The following is a 16,749-nucleotide window of genomic DNA, read 5'->3' as shown; positions in this document are numbered from 1 at the left end:
TCAATCAATCAATCAATCAATCAATCTCTGTCTTTCTCTCACTTTTTGTTTTGTTTTTGTTTTCTGGGACAAAATCTCACTATGTATGTAGCCCCTTGACTGGCCTGAAGGATGGCCTTAAACTCACAAAGATTCTCCAGCTTCTGTCTTTTGAGTGCTGGGATTAATAAAAGGTGATTTCCACAGTACTCCACCCTCTCCTTGGCCATAGCCACGAGAACATGCGTTTTAGGCTAAACTTTCTTTCTTTCCTTACCTCCCTCTCTCCCTCCCTCTCTCCTCCCTCTCTCCCTCCCTCCTTTCCTTCTTTCTTTCCTTCCTGTTTTCCCTCCTTTCTTCCAGGAGAACATGTCTTCTTTGTGGGATCTATGGACATGGCTAGAGAACTCTAACTATGTACACATGGGACAGCAAGGCAGACATTGTGCTGAGCTTGGGGAGGCTGAACAGTTTGCCTGAATCCCTGGAGATGCTGAGATAGCTAGTGATGCATGGCCTGAGGTACAGGTGGATTGGAGGTTGGAGGTTCCAGCCCTCTGGCCCATTACTCACACTTAGCCCTGAGAATTGGGAAAACCCTCAAGAATCCTGACATTTACAGATAAAAGGTCTCCAAGAACAGGCACTGGGGTTTCTGTGTGTGGCTGAGGAGGTGGAAACTCCAGTTCTGGAGCCACATTTCTCCTCTGAGTTCCCCCACTCAGTTAGGATTCTTCTCTTCTGTCTTCTCTCATGGCTCATGATGGCTGATCGAGCTCCAGCCATTTTGTCTGCACTCCATAGGAGAAGAGTGTGCACCACACTCTGTGTTTCCTTCTAGACTTCTTAGATTGTAACGAGAGAACAAAATCCTGCCTCATTGCAAGAGGAACTGGGAAATGCAATTTTTTTAGCCACTTGCCAAAGTAACCAGTTTTTAAAGATTGACAAGTGAAGGCTTGGAAAATACTAGAAGTTTCTATTGCAATATCCAGAAACAACAGAGCCAGTGCAGTTCTCTGTCCTGGTACTGGCAATCACTGTGTACATGGTTGCCCAGATAGCTCTGTTTAATGGCCAAGAATGGGGTTGGTAGAAGCCTAACCTCTCTTGTGTGAAGCCCTGGGTTTCATCCCCAACATCAAGTAAACCAGGCATGGTGGTGCATACATACCTGCAATATTAGCACTCAGGAAGTGAAGGCAGGAGGATCTTAAGTTCAAAGTCATCCTCAGCTATGTAGTTAGAGAGTAGCATGGGCTACACCAGACCTTGTCTCAAAGTGGGGAGAGGGGATAGAGGTACCCAGATTGGTGCTATGATGTGAGTGGGTCCTGAACAATTGTTTCACAAAGAAGCCTAATATCAAGTCTCAGACTGGGGCTCTGCTCCTGTGGAAGTCCAGAGTGGGACCATACACAGACAGAAGGTAGATAAACTGGAGCTGGGGGATTGCTCAGTGGGTGGACACTTGCCATGAAAGTGTAAAGAACCCACATAAACAGCCTATGTGGTGACAGTTGTTTGCAACCACCATGCTGGGGAAGAGGAGACAGGAAAGTCCCCGGGGCTCCCTGGCCAGTCAGTGTAGCCTAATAGTAAGAGATCCGCCTCAAAACTCAAGGAGAATGCTGCTGGAGCGATGGCTCAGTGTTTAGGAGCATTGACATCTCTTGCTTAGGTTGGGTTCCCCACACCCCCATTGTCATACATATGCTCACAGCTATCTGTAACTCCAGTTCCAGGGGATCCAATGCCCTCTTCTGGTCTAAGCTGGCACTGCATACACGAGGTTCAGCTATGTACATGCAGACACTCACAAGAGTGAAAAATTTAAAGAAAATCTTTAAAAAGCACGTAGACAAGGTAGACAGCTCTTGAGGAACGATACTTGAGGTTATCCACATGTACAAACATGCATGGGCACATGTATGCACACACACTGCACATTAGTCAAGGTTCCCTAGAGGAACCGAACTTATAGAATGAATCCATATATACATGAAATTCCATCTATATGGGATTTATTTGAATGGCTTACAGGATGTTGTCTAGCTAGTCCCACAATGGCTGTCTACCAATGAAAAGTCAAAGAATCCAGCGGCTGTTCAGTCCATGAGGCTGGATGTCCCAAATGACCCTCAGTCCACACCAAAACCCCGAAGAAGTAGACTATAAGCCACTGAGTGTGAGAACAAGCAGGCAGAGAGTGAGAGCTCCCTCCTCTCACGCCGTTTAAATGGGTTGCACCAGAAGGTGTGGCCCAGATTAAAGGTGTATCTTCCCATCTCAGATCTGGATTAAAAGTCACTCTTTCCATTTCAAATTATTTAATTAAGAAAAAAAATTCCTCACAGGTATACCTAGCCATTTGGGTTCTAGTTAATTTCAGATGTAATCAAGTTGACAATCAAGAACAGCCATTACATGCAGTCATGTAAGAACACACACACACACACACACACACACACACACGCATGCATGCAAGCTAATACATACACATAGAAAGTAGTTCAGTTGTTGCTTGGGATGATAGGAGGACGTAAAGGCTTTAGGACTTGGTGCTCTAGATGTGATAGAATATTCTAGAATGGACAATGGAGATGGTCACCCTTGTCTATGAATAGACTAAAAGCCATTGGATTGTACCCTTACAATGATTGATTATGTGGTACATGGATTATATCTCAGAACTGTCCTCAGAACCTTCTAGAAGACTGAATGAACAACCTTCCTTTGTCCTTTTCACCCAGCCCTGGCACATGGTAGTCTCCTTAAATTTATGCTTGGCCTCTTCCCCTCTGCTCTCTCTGTGGCCTGTTGGTTCCCACTGCCTGGCTTCCATTGGTCAGCTCATCCAGTCCCACTGCCACCAAACCAACCCAGACACTCCTGGAACTAGAGTTACAGGTGGTTGGGAGCCGTCATGTGGCTTCCCTCCAGCCTCCTTTTTCATTTGTTTCACCCTCTGTCTTCAGTCTCCTGAACTGCAGAGGTAGAGAGGCTAATTTATGAGTGTACCTCCTACTAAACCTGTTCTCACCCAAGAGTAAAAATCTCCCCGACTGATGCTTTGCCCTGTTAGCAGTTCCACAAATTCTAACAGAGAAAAGGACCCATCCCAGAGGCACAAACTGGTAATGCTTTTAGTCTCTTTTACTTCTAGCCCAGAAAAGTAGTTTTCAAGCCAAGCAAGTTGTGCGGTGGTTTGCAAGAAAGTGGCCCCAAAGGGAGTGTCTCTATTAGAAGGTGTGGCCTTATTGGAGGACATGTGTCCCTTTGGGGGTGGGCTTTGAGGTCTCGCTTTTCTCAAGCTTCCCTTAGTGTGACAGTCAATTGACTTCCTGTTGCCTGTAAAATGTAGGACTCTCAGTTGCTCCAGAACCACATCTGCCTGCATGCTACAATGCTCCCCATCATGACGATAATGGACTTAACCTCTGATTAAATGCTTTCTTCATAAGATTTGCTTGGTCATGGTGTCTCTTCACAGCAATAAAAATCCAAACTAAGACACATGAAAACAAATCTGTGGGCATGTCTGTAAGGGAGCTACTAGATTGGGATAATTGACATGGTGCCTCCCACATGGAGGGGGCACCATCCCACAGGCTGGGGACCCCAACTGAATACAAAGGAGAAAGTGGGTTGAGCCTCAGCGTCCATCTTTCTCTGTTTCCTGACAATATACACAATGTGATCAGTCACTTCCTGCTACCATGTCTTCTCTCCATGGTAGGCTGTGTTCCTTAGAACTATGAGCCAAGTTTCCTTCCTTAAGTGGCTTCTGTCAGGATTTGTTACCACAATGAGACAAGTGTCTAATGCAATCATGCAACAAAGTACTACAAAATTTAGTGGAGCAAAATACCATTTTCCCCCCAGGAATTTGAACTTCAGTCAAGGCCTCAGTGGAGTCATGTTTGCGTCTCCTGACGTCAGCAGGGCTGCTGGAAAATTCATCTTAGGATCATCTGAACACTCACTCTTTTGTTTTTTTGATGGTGGCTGTTGACCGAGACCTTAGCACACGTCTGTGTGGCTTCCTCCTGTGCCTGGAGGCTCCTCACAACACGGCAGCTGTTCCTCAAAGGTGAGTATTGAGAAAAAGGCACAGTCTTGTTGCGTACAACCAAGACTGGGGGCACTTAGTGACATCTTCTCATCCTCTTCACCTGGCCCAGCCAGTTCCATCGGCGTAAAAGCAGCCATATCTAGATGGAAGGTTCTAGAAAAGTGTATGGTACAGCCATATCTTGATGGAAGGTTCTAGAAAAGTGTATGGTTAAAAAAAAAGGTTACTGGCCATTTAAAATAAAATATTCTATTTACCTCTTCATTTTAAATGTGTCTCTCATGGCTGGGTAGCCTTATCCTCTCACCTCTCTAAAGGCCTGGGGATTTTAGGTCACCAGGATAAGAGTTTTTCTGCTTCCTGTCTGATCATATCTGAGACAGTCAGAATCCCACAGTTACTCGGACAGAAGCTAAATACTCCAAGAGTCATGCTGGCCTGAGAGATGGAGAAGCCCTAAAAAGGAGAAACCAGCATGATCAAGAATCAAAAAGGGAGAGGCAGAGTACAGTACTGAGAGGGCTAGCATGTGCAGGCCACAGAAGATACTGACGTAGGACAGAGGAGGGGATGGAGGGACAGGCATCAGCTGACTTCACATGGAGTCTGGCAAGTCTTGAGAGGGGTCAAAGCGAGATAAGAGAGTAAGATTTGCTCTATACAAAAATGACTTTGTGTTAAATGAAGCAGTTTTGAGAGGCATTTGGGAGACAAAAAGCATGGGTATCAGTGATGATGGGATAGCAGGGAAGTGTGGGCAGCTGCCTCCCTGGGGTTTATTCACACTTGGACCAGGGGAATCCCTGAAGTCACTGCTAGGAGTCATCACCCCCACATATACATCCACAGCCTTATACAGATCTCCTACACTTGTAAACAGTGTAACAACGCACATCTGAAATCTCAGCACTGGGAGGAAGAGACAGGCAGGGCCAGCCTGATCCATACAGTGCAAACAGTGTAATGACACACATCTGTAATCTCAGCACTGGGAGGAAGAGACAGGCAGAGCCAGGCTGGTCTACACAGTGAGTTCCAGGACAACCAGAATTACAGCCACACCCTGTCTCAAGAACAAACAAACAAACCCAAAACAATCATTAAAAAAATGAAAGGTCTCCTAAATTGTGAATCTAAGGTTTGAGCAAATTTACTGGTGACAAAAGCCAATCCCCCTTCAACAAAGGGGCTTCTCAGACAGCAAGTATGGGGCCAGAGACCCAATAGGCTAGGGAAGAAGTGAAGAAGAGAAAGTCATGAAGACAGGACACACACTCAGCCCTTCACCACAGTCCTCCCACACTTGCCCTCCCAGAGAGTCTAACCCCTTCTGCCTTTGATTCCTTCAGTAGAAATACCAGGGAAGGCAGAAGAGAACCAGCTGGGACTCTTTAGAGGACCACTCTAGAACCAGCTCAGGCCCTCCTGGGCTCCCTGACCTGTGTATCTTAGCTGACACCACTGTGTCCAGGCAGCAAGGACACAGGATCAATAAACCCTACTGAGGGTCGAAGTGGTGGTACAGGACTGTAGTCCCAGCACTCAGGAGCTAAAGGCAGATGGAATAGGACATGCAGGGCTATATAAAGAGCTGGAGGCCAGTCTGGACTATATGAGATTTTAGTCTCAAGAAAAGAAAAGAAAAAAAAAAACAGAGAAAGATGACTTGCATTGAATAGCTATTTGACTCAAAGAATGTGAAGAGTATATTATTTTATACTAATATTATTTTGGGACTGGGGATGTAGCTCAGTGGGTAGAGGATTTGCATGAAGCCCTGAGTTCCATCCTCAGCACTGCAGAAGCTGATGTGGTGGTGAAGGGAGCAGGCCAAAGCACCTTGTCCTAAGCACTGTCATTTTACCTGCAGGGTGAAACAAAGTTCAGGTTTCCAAGCTCGAGGGCAGTTGGTGTAACGGATTAATTAAAAATACTGCAGGATCCCTGGTGGCTGCAGCGGCAGAAACGCTGCAGATTCCCAAGTAATGGCAGCGGGTCAATGTGGCGGCAGGCAGTGGGCATGTCATGAGACCACAGGTCTCCGAAGGTGGCTGGCTGGTCCCGGGCAGGGAGCCACAAGGCGGGCGAGAGACAGACAGATAGGCACACCATACAGAGTGAGGTTGGATATTTATTTAGTGGCTTATGGGGAAAGGGAGTATGGAGAAGAGCAGAGAGGCAGAGAGAGAGACGGAGAGACAGAAGCTGCCTCTTTGAGAGGGAGACAGAAAAGGAGGGCTGGAAGCTGAAGATCAGTCTGCCTTAGCAGAGGGACGGAGGATGGGTAGGTATGTCTTGTCTCTTAAAGAGACAGGACAGACCATTACAGCTGGGACTCTTCCAATAGCTGATCCACCTCCTCCCTAAACCATAGGAGTAGCTGTCATGCATCTTTAGCTCTTTAGAAACATGGCTCTTCCTAAATGAATGTGATTGGTTGTACTAAAAGGCTCCCATTGTCTATTGGTTGACAATGATGAAACATTTAAGGAAGTCCCTGATCTCTAAATCCTAATTGGTGAAAATTATAGCTGTAACTTGGCAACAAATGTTCTTGAATTTTGTGCTTATAAACCCCAGTTCTGCCCCTGCTCAGAGCTGTCGGGAGAACAGGGCTTCTGAGTCCTTGTCCTGCAGCCCTGGTCTATCAGTGACCCTTATGTCATGAATTGTTGAAATCTTTGGAATTTGTAAGTGTTTTCTCTCTCCTTCCTGGTGGCTCCTAACCGGCTAGGTCTAACAGTGGACCAGTGATTCCAGTGCTGGGGACGTAGAAGCAGGAGGATTATAAGTGTAAGTCCAGCCTGAGATAAATGAGACCCTGTCTCAAATAATAATAGTAATGTTATAATAAAAATAACAACAATCATAATGGTGATGATAGGAGCTAGAGAGATGATTTTGTGGTTGAGCCTATCTGCTGTTCTTTGAAAGACCCAAGCTCTGTTTCTACACTTTCACTGAGCTGTTCACCAGCTCCAGAAGAATCTGACACCTTCTGCCTCCCCAGACACCTGCACTCCTGGCACATAACCACACACACAACTAAAATTAATGAAAATTTTAAATAATAAAATATGTGTAACTGTTAAAACCACGTGGCGTACTAGAATGCAAAATTGATGTGTGGGCTTTCAGAGAGCAAGGACTTGAGACCACTCTCACAGGGATTCGGGCTTGGTTGTATAAAGCCAAGCTTTTTCTGGAATGTGGTTGGACTCTTTGAGGTTTGTGGAAAAGTTGGAGAAATACCACAGAGTTCCTTAATACCCGCAGTTCCTCAGGGTGGCTCTGCACACGGCTCTTGCTGTGTCAACAGAGCTTCGGGCTACACACAGAGAAGTCACCTCTCTGTGCTCCAGGTATAGCAACCGCAGATGCCGGCCAATAGGAGCTGCTCCAGAAGACTTCTTCTCGGAATCCTTCCTGTTGTTGCTGCCTCTGGTTGCACAGAGCAATCCCTGTCACCTTCTATTCCCACTGGGCCACAGCCAGCCCCTGCGGACTTTGGTCAGCAGTCAGCAGGAGAGGACTTGGAAGGGGGCAGCCAGACCTTGTCCTGGCCAGTCTGTGTTGGTTCTGGCTTTGCCTGCAGTGCCCAAGTCTACCACTTTGCCCTTTGCCCCTTGTCAATGAGTACCAGTGGTTCTAGATTAGAAGAAGAGAACAAAGGGTTGCCTGAGGAACTCACATGTTTGATGGGGTGAGGGGCTGGAGGCAAGGTAGAGCCCAGTGTGGTCTAAGAAAAGAAGATGGGAAAGAAGAGAGTGCACATGGGAGAGATGAGAATGTTCATGGACTGTTGTCTTTACTGATGTGAAGACAGAGCCATGTGCCTGTTCCAGTCAGGTCCAGTAGCACTGCAAGGACCACTAGCATCCCTCTGACATAGTGGGCTTTTGTGACCTGGCCTCATTCCCCGGGAAGTTCAGTATGAGGGAGACACAGCTTATTCTCCGGGAGCCCCGGTCTGAGGGAGATGTCCCCTGTCTTCAGGGAGCACTACGAGGGTAGGATGGCCTCGACCAGGCTCTCTGGACTCCCTACTCCGAGGGAGCCTCTGCATAGGCCCCTGTCCCAGTCACGGCAGGAACTGCTGTCTTTGCTCCGGATTCCTGTAAACAGAGGTGGAAAGCCCAGGAGCTGAAGCACTTTTTAGTCACCTACTTTATAGTCTTTTTGAAGGTGACTCAGCCGTAGGAAAATCACAGCTCTGGAGTGAACCCAGTAAGCCTGAGATCCAAACTGAAAGGGACAGTAATGAGTGAGAATCTATTGACACAGTCTGGGTGTCTACTGGGCCTTGCTCAACTGGTCACCACAGCCATAGAAACCATTGCCAGAAGCAATGAGGTGATCTGGGCCTAGAGGACACCCAGTCCTCAAGAAGCCCCGCTGCAGGGCTGGCTCTCGATTCAGGCAGGAGCTGTGTACAGACACAAAAGTCCAGCCATGTGGCCTGGCCAGCAGGCTGCTGGTCAAACCACTCTGTGGGAACAGGACAGAGACTCAAGCAAGGCCCCTCTCAGTTTCTGAATCCGCCCTGATCAGCCACACCTGACTCCCTCAGAGCTGCCCTCAGGCTCTAGGTTGAATGGCCATATTTGTGGATGTTTTAAGTTCTCACTTGAATTCTGAAACCTCAAGAAAAGGAGTTGCCTGAAGCAGAATGGATCTAGCTTTGGAGAAAACAGGACTGGCTGTGCCTCAATTGGTAGAGTATTTCCTAGCATGCATGGGACCATGGGTTTGATCCCCAGCAAGACGCATAAACTGGGCATCATAGTAAATACCTGTGAGCTTAGGAAAGGGGAAATGAAGGCAGGAGGCTCAGAAGTTTAAGGCCATTGTTGATGGCAGCCTTCCTGGGATACATGAGACCCTGAAGAGGGAAGCTGGGACAAGAGGAGAGGAAGAACAAGAGAAAAACTGAGTCTAAAACTTCCAATTTTCTTAGCAGAAAGTGGGGGGTACAACATACAGGGGACTCTAGACCTGTTTCTTTCCCCAGGAGTGTGAGAGGAGGGCACATCTTTAAGATGAAAGGGACCTTTGAACCCACCTGGAAACAAAGCTCCGGGCAGGGAAGGGCTTGTCTGTGGCTGGAGTCCCCTGGCTCCCTCCCTTTGCTTGACCCTCCTCCCTGGTACCTGGACACTGGGCTCTGGGCCAGACTAAAACCCATAAGGAGACATGCCGTTTTGAGCTTCTCTAGTGGAGCAGGATGGGGCGGGGTGGCCATGGCGGTGGCTAACAGGCTCCGCCCAGGGTGGGCACATTTCATCACCAGAAGGCCTGGCCAGGGCTGGCAGCTGCTGCAAACCTTGAACTAGATCCCTGTCCTGGCTCTTAGATAAGTCTCTAGGACACTCTGTCCTGGCCAGCAGAATGAAAAGGGCCCAGCTACCTCTGTCCACTGAGGCAGCCCTGGGTTTCTTCAGAGCTGGCATCCAGGCACGAATGGGGGTCCACCTGGTTATCTCCACTGTCCCTACCTGTGAGTATTCACAGGTGGTAAAAAAAAATTTTCATTCCAGGTTATCTATCTGGTCGTTAAGTCCCCAGTAAGCCAGCGAGATGGTTAATATTATTACCACTGTTTTAAAGGATTACGACACTGGGCCTGAGAATGACAATGACCTGCCCAGGTGTCCCAGCTGGCACTTGATAGACCTGAGACTATTATGTCCCCAACCCTTGCTTTTCACTGCCAAGGACCCAGATGCTGCTGTCTCCCTCAGTCTCCAGGGAGAAAGATGCTTAGACACTGGGCACAGTAGACACAGTCTCCAGAGAAATTCCAGTGGCTGCAAGTGCCAGGGGCCGTGGCCAGGGGCCTTCACTTGTCTATAGCAGAAATGGATGCTTTACCTGGTCGCCCTGTAGGTAAGGGACAGTAGCTAACACCGGAAAAGAGAGGTGTCTACTAGGTGCCAGCCTGGCTTAGCTACTTACAAAATGAAGATACTGGTGTCTGGGAGATTACAGGAAGAGCCTTGACTTGGGGCTACCAAGGCTCCCTTGGATGTGACCTACCCAGTGTGTCCTTAGGGTCACTCATGAAGACACTAACGCCTTTTACTAGGTTGCTTAATGATACTGGTCAGCGTGGCCAGCTGACTTGATGATGGGCAGTATGCAGAACACATGGAGGCTGAACTGGTATCTTTCTGAATTCCCTGAACGGCCCACAAAACAAGAAAACGGGAAATGTGCTTGTTCAAGGTCAGCCACTGATTTAAAATTCAAGACTGAAGGACTGGAGGGCTGTTCTGGAAATGCTGATCTTACGATTCTAGCATGATCCTGCCTCCTTCAAAATGACCCCCCAAGCACATTAGTCAGTGTGTGTGACTGTAATGCAGTGCTTGATGTAGATCACCTTACAAAGAAGAAAGGTTTAGTCTGTTTTACAGCCTCAGAGGGTTCGATGCATCGTGATTTGCCTGCTGTTTTGGTTTGTGTCAGCACAGCCCCAGGAAGTTTAAACTCTGTACTACTTCTCAACAGCACTCTGGCTGGGGACCAAGCCTTGAACACTTGGGTATTTGGAGAATACTTCAGACGCAAGCTGTAGCACCAAGAAGGTGAGTTGCTAAAACCATCGCTAAGTTGCTTTCTCAGCATTTTGTTTGTGAATGTTGATGCACTTTGGGCATCCTTTGCAATGTAGTATGAGCTAGTGGTCATTTGCACGCTTAGCAAAAACTCAGCGAGAAACAGGGCAGTGAGGGAAATATAGAAGTGCACGGGGAGGTCGGGTTCGAGAAGGGACAACGGGGGAACATGTAGGGTTTGGGGCCAGGAACATTGGGGCACTGAAAAAGCTTAGGCAATGAAGAGAGAATTTGAAAGAGGTAGAGAACTCAGGGGGACGGGGAGCTCAGTTGAAAACTTTAAGCTGGGCCTGGGGTTACTGAAGAGTCCTACCCACCCACCTGGGGGGGACCTACCCGCCCACCAGTGGTGGGGGCTTCTCTGAATTGTACTGGGACACCTGGCTGCCTTTAAGGCATGAGGACCTGAGTTCAGTCCCCAGAACCCACAGACAAAAGTTGGGAGTTAAGTCTCTAACCTGGAACTAATGGTTAGGGTAGCTATATAACATCAAAGCAGACTCGGTCATCTGGTTCTCTCAGCATCCCTCCTCTCTCCCAAACTTCTCCAGCCTAGGGGCTAGGCTGCCCTTCTCCCAGCTGCCCTTCCCTATATAACCCAGACATTTTGGTTACCCCTCCTCTTTTGGGCCCCCTGGCTGCTGTGCCTGGTTCTCTTTTCTCCCCCATCTCTGCCCCCCCCCTTACATGGCTCACAGTCATGTCCACTCTAGACAATCCCAGCTGTCCCTGCCTCTGGCTATGCTCTCCCACTTTTTTACAATAAGCCTTTCTTCTTTCCTTTTTATTTCTGGTTTTCATTCACTGAGCACAGTAGTACATACCCATAAGCCCAGCACTGAGGAGGTAGAGACACACGGAGATTCTTGGGACTTCCTGGCTGACCAGCCCAATCAACAAGCTCCAAGCTGACTCTAAACACAGGTGTAAAATGACACTGGGGTTGTCTTCTGACTTCAACATGCAGGCAATGCACACACACACACACATGAGCATGTACACACACTCACAAACATACAAGAATAAAAAAATAAAAGAGGTGAGGAGCCTCACTGAATACCTGGCTCAAGTTTTTTAGCTGCCATAAACTGGCAATAGGGATGCAGCTCTCTGTGAAAGTGTTCAGGCCTCATCCCCAAGGTAACTAAACCTGTGTCTTTTTGTTTTCATTAATTTTTGTTGACGTCACCCACTTGTTCCTCTGTCCACCTGTAGCGTGGAGCCAAGGGCATGAAGCCAGAGAAAACAAACCAACAAACTGTAAAGAAGAGGCATTTAAATGGGTACTATTTTATTCCTTGCATGAACTACAGCTAATACTTTGATGGATATCCTTCTGAATGCTCTCCTTCCCTCCATCTCTCCCTCTTTCTTTCCTGAGAAACTCGCAGTTTTCCCGCCTGACCTTCCAAGTGCTGAGATCACAGGCATGAACTGCGCCAGTCTCCCTCCTGGGAAGCACCTTGGACACCCAGAGAAAAACAGGTCTGTGGACTTACATAACTCATTTGCATATATTAATCCGTCATGCTTATTTGCATAAATTACCCTGGACCGCAGTCCAAACACTCCTAATTCCGGAGGACAGGCAGCCCTCCCGCTTCCAGGCACACCATGGAGTCACGGCTTGGCGCTGGGATCTGCGGGTTCTCGGTGTGCTCCATTTCTATCTCCCTGGCCTCTCTTCAGGCAGCTGCCTTTGTTGTGGGCTCAGAAGCAGAGTCTTCAGCCTGAACAATGGTCTCAAAAGGACCCTGGATGTGCAGCTTCTATCTGCACCCAATCCACTTAAGGCTGTTTAGCCATTACCACAAAAGTCACTTCGAAGCCAGGCAGTGGTGGGGCACACCTTTAATCCTAGCACTCTGTAGGCAGAGGTAGGTAGATCTCTTGTGAGTTCAAGGCCAGTCTGATCTACAGTGTGAGTTCCAGGACAGCCAGGAATATACACAGAGATCCCCTGTCTTAAAAAACCAAAAGAGAAAACAGAAAGCCACCTCGTGCCAATTGTGCCCCATTGACACCATGCGCCAGTAGGTTTCCCTGTACAGGTTAAGGGCTTGGAATGTTATTAATAGTGGGTGACTGCTTGGAAGGCTGGGTACGTCACAGATTTAAGGTAACATAGAAATACCCTCTTCCAGAGATAGAGAAACAGTAGCTACCACTCATTCACCAGGCACCTTCTCCATTCCTCTCCTTCCTGTGTTATTTAACCTTCATAGGCATATCCCAGGCTGTTCCTACATCCCACTTTACAGACAGTGAAACTGAGGTACAGGGGTATAAGCTGATTTGCCTAGGGTTGGCTGGCAAAGCAGTTAAAAAACCATCATTCTTCCCACTTCCCAATTCTGTGATGTCCAAGGAAAGAGGGGCTCATATGTCAGTAGCTGTCAAGAGTGTTGCCTAGTCCCAGTGGTCAGTATTACTGCAAAAGGTCCAGCCTGTTTATGGCCCCGAGGCACCTTTCTGTCATTGAATACTGCCTTCCAGAAGACCTTGAAGGTCTCTAACTCTTCTACTGAAAGCAATCCTTATTGCCTGCTGGTGCAGATGGGGTCACCATGGAAATCAGTACCGCTTTTCAGAGACAAGCTGTAGGGGGTGCCAAGGCATGAAACAGGAGACCCTTACGTGTCCCTTAGACTGGGTACTACCTTAGTTATATTCTATGGCCTGGGACCCTCAATCTCCACACCCTGTCCCAGGCTTTTAAGATGCCCACACTCCTCCCACCCCACCCCCGTTTGCCAGCTTGTTCCTTTTCTGAAGGATTAATTGAACTGGAAGTTTCCTCAGACCTGGTTTTCTGTGGATGACCAAGAGGCTTGACTTGTCCCCATGTCTACCGAATTCTGAGAACCTCTTTGTGTGCCAGACTTCAGAAGGGGACCAGGAAGGGATCAGGTCCAGGGTCGGTCCTCTTTGTTCAGCCCTGTGGTGGACTGCAGTATCTGGGCAAGGGTCATGATTGGCCTGTGTAGATCAGACCCAAATGCTCTGTGTGTCCTCATAGAGGAGTAGGGGGCACAGCACTGAGGAACTCCTGAAGGGACTGGAGGAGTTTCAAAAAACTGCAGGTAGGGGGCACCGTGGTGAAGTGCCTGCCTAGTTTATGCTGGGTTCCATCCCTAGTGCAAGAAAGAAAGAACTGAGGGCTTCTGGTGTCTCGGCAGGCACATACCCAGAGACAAGAAAGGAAAACGTGAGGCTGGCAGCCTAGTGGTATCTGCTGGGACAATCTACATATCCTGAGATGGGGGAGAAACTGAGATGCTCATACAAGCTTGGGCTGGGCAGCTAGCTGGGCTCCCTGCCAGCAAGTCAAAAAAATAAATCTGCTTCTCTAAGAACAAGAGGGGAGAGAGAGAGAGAGAGAGAGAGAGAGAGAGAGAGAGAGAGAGAGAGAGAGAGAGTCAGAGACATTGACAGGGAGAGACAGATGATGAAGAAAACCCAAGACCCAAGAACCAGGGTTGGGAGGAACCTTTTGGATAGGAACAGCCTGACTAGTGAAGGTTGGGGACCAAGAGCTGATGGCAAGGGACACAGGGCTGGTCTGCTGTGAACTACAGGCAAAACACCCATTTGGACAGGAGGAGGGTGACAATATTTAAATGGCTCTTTGCCCAATGTTCCCAGGACTCCACTTCCAATCCTTTGCCACTCTGGAGCACCCCTATTCACCCCTCCAGAGTGGCAGTTTTGTTTTCTGTGCTGGGGATGGAACGTGGGACAGGCCAGTGTCCTGCCACTGAGTTCTTCCTCCAACCCCAGTGTACAAACTTGCGTTCTAGACAAAAACAAAAGTGTCCAGATCGCCCCTGCCACCAACTCTTAGAAAATGCCAGGCCACCCACCGGAAACACCTGGGCGTTTCCTAGTTCCTGCCTGTCCAGTGTGGTGCCATCTGCCCAGCTCACATCAGATGCCTGCTTCCTTTTCTGGGCTTCTGTGAGTGACGCAGGTAGGTATTGCCCTCCTGTTTATCTTCCCGACATGTCTTTCTCCCACAGATGATAAAGTTCCATGAATCTCAGATCCCAAGGGAGCTCTGTCTGAGCCTGGCCAGAGCAGCTGCTTTGGTGACTGCGGCACTAAACAAGAGATCTTTGAGTCCCTACCAGTCCTTCAGTCAGCTTGGCTCAGATCAGCGAAGAGTCGACTATCAAGCCCTCCTGGGCCTACTGAGTTTTTTCTGTTTCTCAGAATTGAAATCCCTTGCCTGCCATGACTCTCACGGCCCACCCCTGTTTTCCTAGATTTAAACACTGGCACATTGGAACTCTATGGGTCCTGGTCAGGTTCAAAGTACCTGCCCTTCAGGGCCTTGAGCTTGAGCAGGGACCAAAACCACGTGGCACACAGTTCTGCTTGTCCCATCATTACGCGTTCTGTTAATGGTAACCGTCCTAATACGGAGGCTGTAGATTAATCCTTGCTGTGTGAACTTGATGTAAGCCGAGTTACAGGTATGTCTCTGATGGAATGCAATTTCTTGAATTCAACATGGTTTTGAGTGTCTTCCTAATTATTGTACATAATAATTAATCTTTTTTTTCTTTCCTTGGATTTTGGTTTGTGTGTGGTGGGAGTAGCCATTTGTTTTAGAGACAGGCCTTCTCTGTGCACCCAGGCTAACCTGGAACTCATGATCCTCCTAACCTCAGCCTCCCAAGAGCTGGGATTACAGATGTAGAGATCAAGACCCTTATACTGTAATAAAGAAAAAAGACGAGGGAATCCAAGTCAGCCAAAGACACATAGTAAGACCCTGTCTCAAAAAAAAAAAAAAAAAAAAGAGTCTGGTGATGATTTGGTGTTTGGTGCAAGCTAGCTTTTCCAAATCCCTGATCTTGAGCAGTTCCTTGGCCTCTTTTCCCCCCACAGGCTGGGAATTTAGAGAATCACAACTTTGTTTTTTTTTCCGGAAAGTCCCCTTCCCAAGTTTTCCATCCTATCGGTTCAAGAACAAAGTCTTGTCTAATGAAGACACCTGGGCCTGATGATTGCTTCCTTTTCTGAACCTGCACTCAGTCATGTAGAAGACTACCTATAACTTCCCAGCATGCTTCAGTCACCAGCTAGGGAGAGCATGAGCGCTAAGAGCACCTCAGACTGAACGTGGAGCATCATGGCTTATCATCACCTCTTAGCTTCAGCTTTCTTCCTACTGCTGGACAATAAAGCTACTTCTCCATTCTCACTGGGATGCTTCCAGAGTCTCCCTCCCAAACCTGGGCTCTCATGAGCTGGGAATGGTCTCATGGCCAGTCTCCACGTCCTCGAGTATACAAGTACTCACCTTCAGAAAAATTTCTAGATGCTTTCCCCAAGTGCCTGCACACCTTTTTAAAAATTCCTTTTAATAAATTAATAAATAAATAAATTGTGTGTGTGTGTGTGTGTGTGTGTGTGTGTGTGTATTGTACTACATGTGGAGGTTCGAGGACAACTTTCTGAATTCAATTCTCCTGTCCCACCACATGGGTCCTGCTAATCAAAGACAAAATTTCAGTCTTGGCAGCAAGCACCTTTACCTGCTGAGCCATTTTGCCAGCCCAGGGCACAGGTTTTTAGGCACACTAACATGCACTTCCCCCGTGCACATTGGGAAGAAGACTGGTAACAGTGTTGAGTCAGCAGTTGGACAAGGTGGGGGAGACAGAAGTCGCAACAATCTATACTTTAGAATGGAAGCATTTTAAAGATTGTTTTATTTTATTTTTAATTATGTGCATGTGTGTGGAGTGCAGGTGCCTGAAAAGGCCCGAAAAGGTCAGATCCTTTGGAGCTGGAATTACAGGTGGTGGAGAGCTGCCCAGGTTGGGTGCTGGGATCCAACTCAGGTCTTCTGACTGCCCACTGCTGTTTGATGGAGTGGCAAGTATCAGGGAACAGAGTCCCTGGGAGTCCAGCTTCGGGGAGGGAAGGCTAACAAAACCAGTGAGGCAAAGAGTAAACTAGCTAACCACATCCATAAATTCCCAGAGGCTGCAGCGCTAAGGTGTGGCCCAGGCACTGCTGACAATCTGGAAAGACTTGCTGGTTGGGAACCTTGGGAAGGCACCGGGA

The 16,749-nt window shown here is 48.0% G+C and overlaps 2 long non-coding RNA genes across 6 annotated transcripts in view; one reads left to right on the top strand and one right to left on the bottom strand.

Annotated features, from left to right (window-relative positions):
• LOC126491395 (uncharacterized) overlaps window positions 1–11,880 on the bottom strand; it is a 19,324-nt gene extending 7,444 nt beyond the window's left edge. For both annotated transcript variants that reach the window (XR_007589395.1, XR_007589396.1), the window contains exons 1-2: window positions 11,496–11,880; window positions 3,966–4,248 (exon numbers count right to left, since the gene is read on the bottom strand). This is a non-coding gene — a long non-coding RNA (uncharacterized lncRNA). The remainder of the gene's footprint in view (window positions 1–3,965; window positions 4,249–11,495) is intronic.
• On the top strand, window positions 8,481–16,037 carry LOC126491394 (uncharacterized). Of its 4 annotated transcripts, none has more exons than XR_007589391.1 (5): window positions 8,481–8,768; window positions 10,565–10,641; window positions 11,887–11,954; window positions 12,063–12,156; window positions 14,691–16,037. It is a non-coding gene; the product is annotated as an uncharacterized lncRNA (long non-coding RNA). The 4 variants fall into 4 exon arrangements; XR_007589392.1 differs by lacking the exon at window positions 8,481–8,768 and adding an exon at window positions 9,294–9,551; XR_007589393.1 differs by lacking the exon at window positions 8,481–8,768 and adding an exon at window positions 9,645–9,940.
• The last annotated feature ends 712 nt before the right edge of the window (window positions 16,038–16,749 follow it).

Source organism: Alexandromys fortis, unplaced genomic scaffold, assembly GCF_014885135.2.
Source record: "Alexandromys fortis isolate MF-2015 unplaced genomic scaffold, M_Fortis_MF-2015_v1.1 scaffold_233, whole genome shotgun sequence".
Taxonomy (NCBI): Eukaryota; Metazoa; Chordata; class Mammalia; order Rodentia; family Cricetidae; genus Alexandromys; species Alexandromys fortis.
Note: the sequence above shows the minus strand (reverse complement) of the source record. Positions and strands in the feature narration are given on the sequence as shown.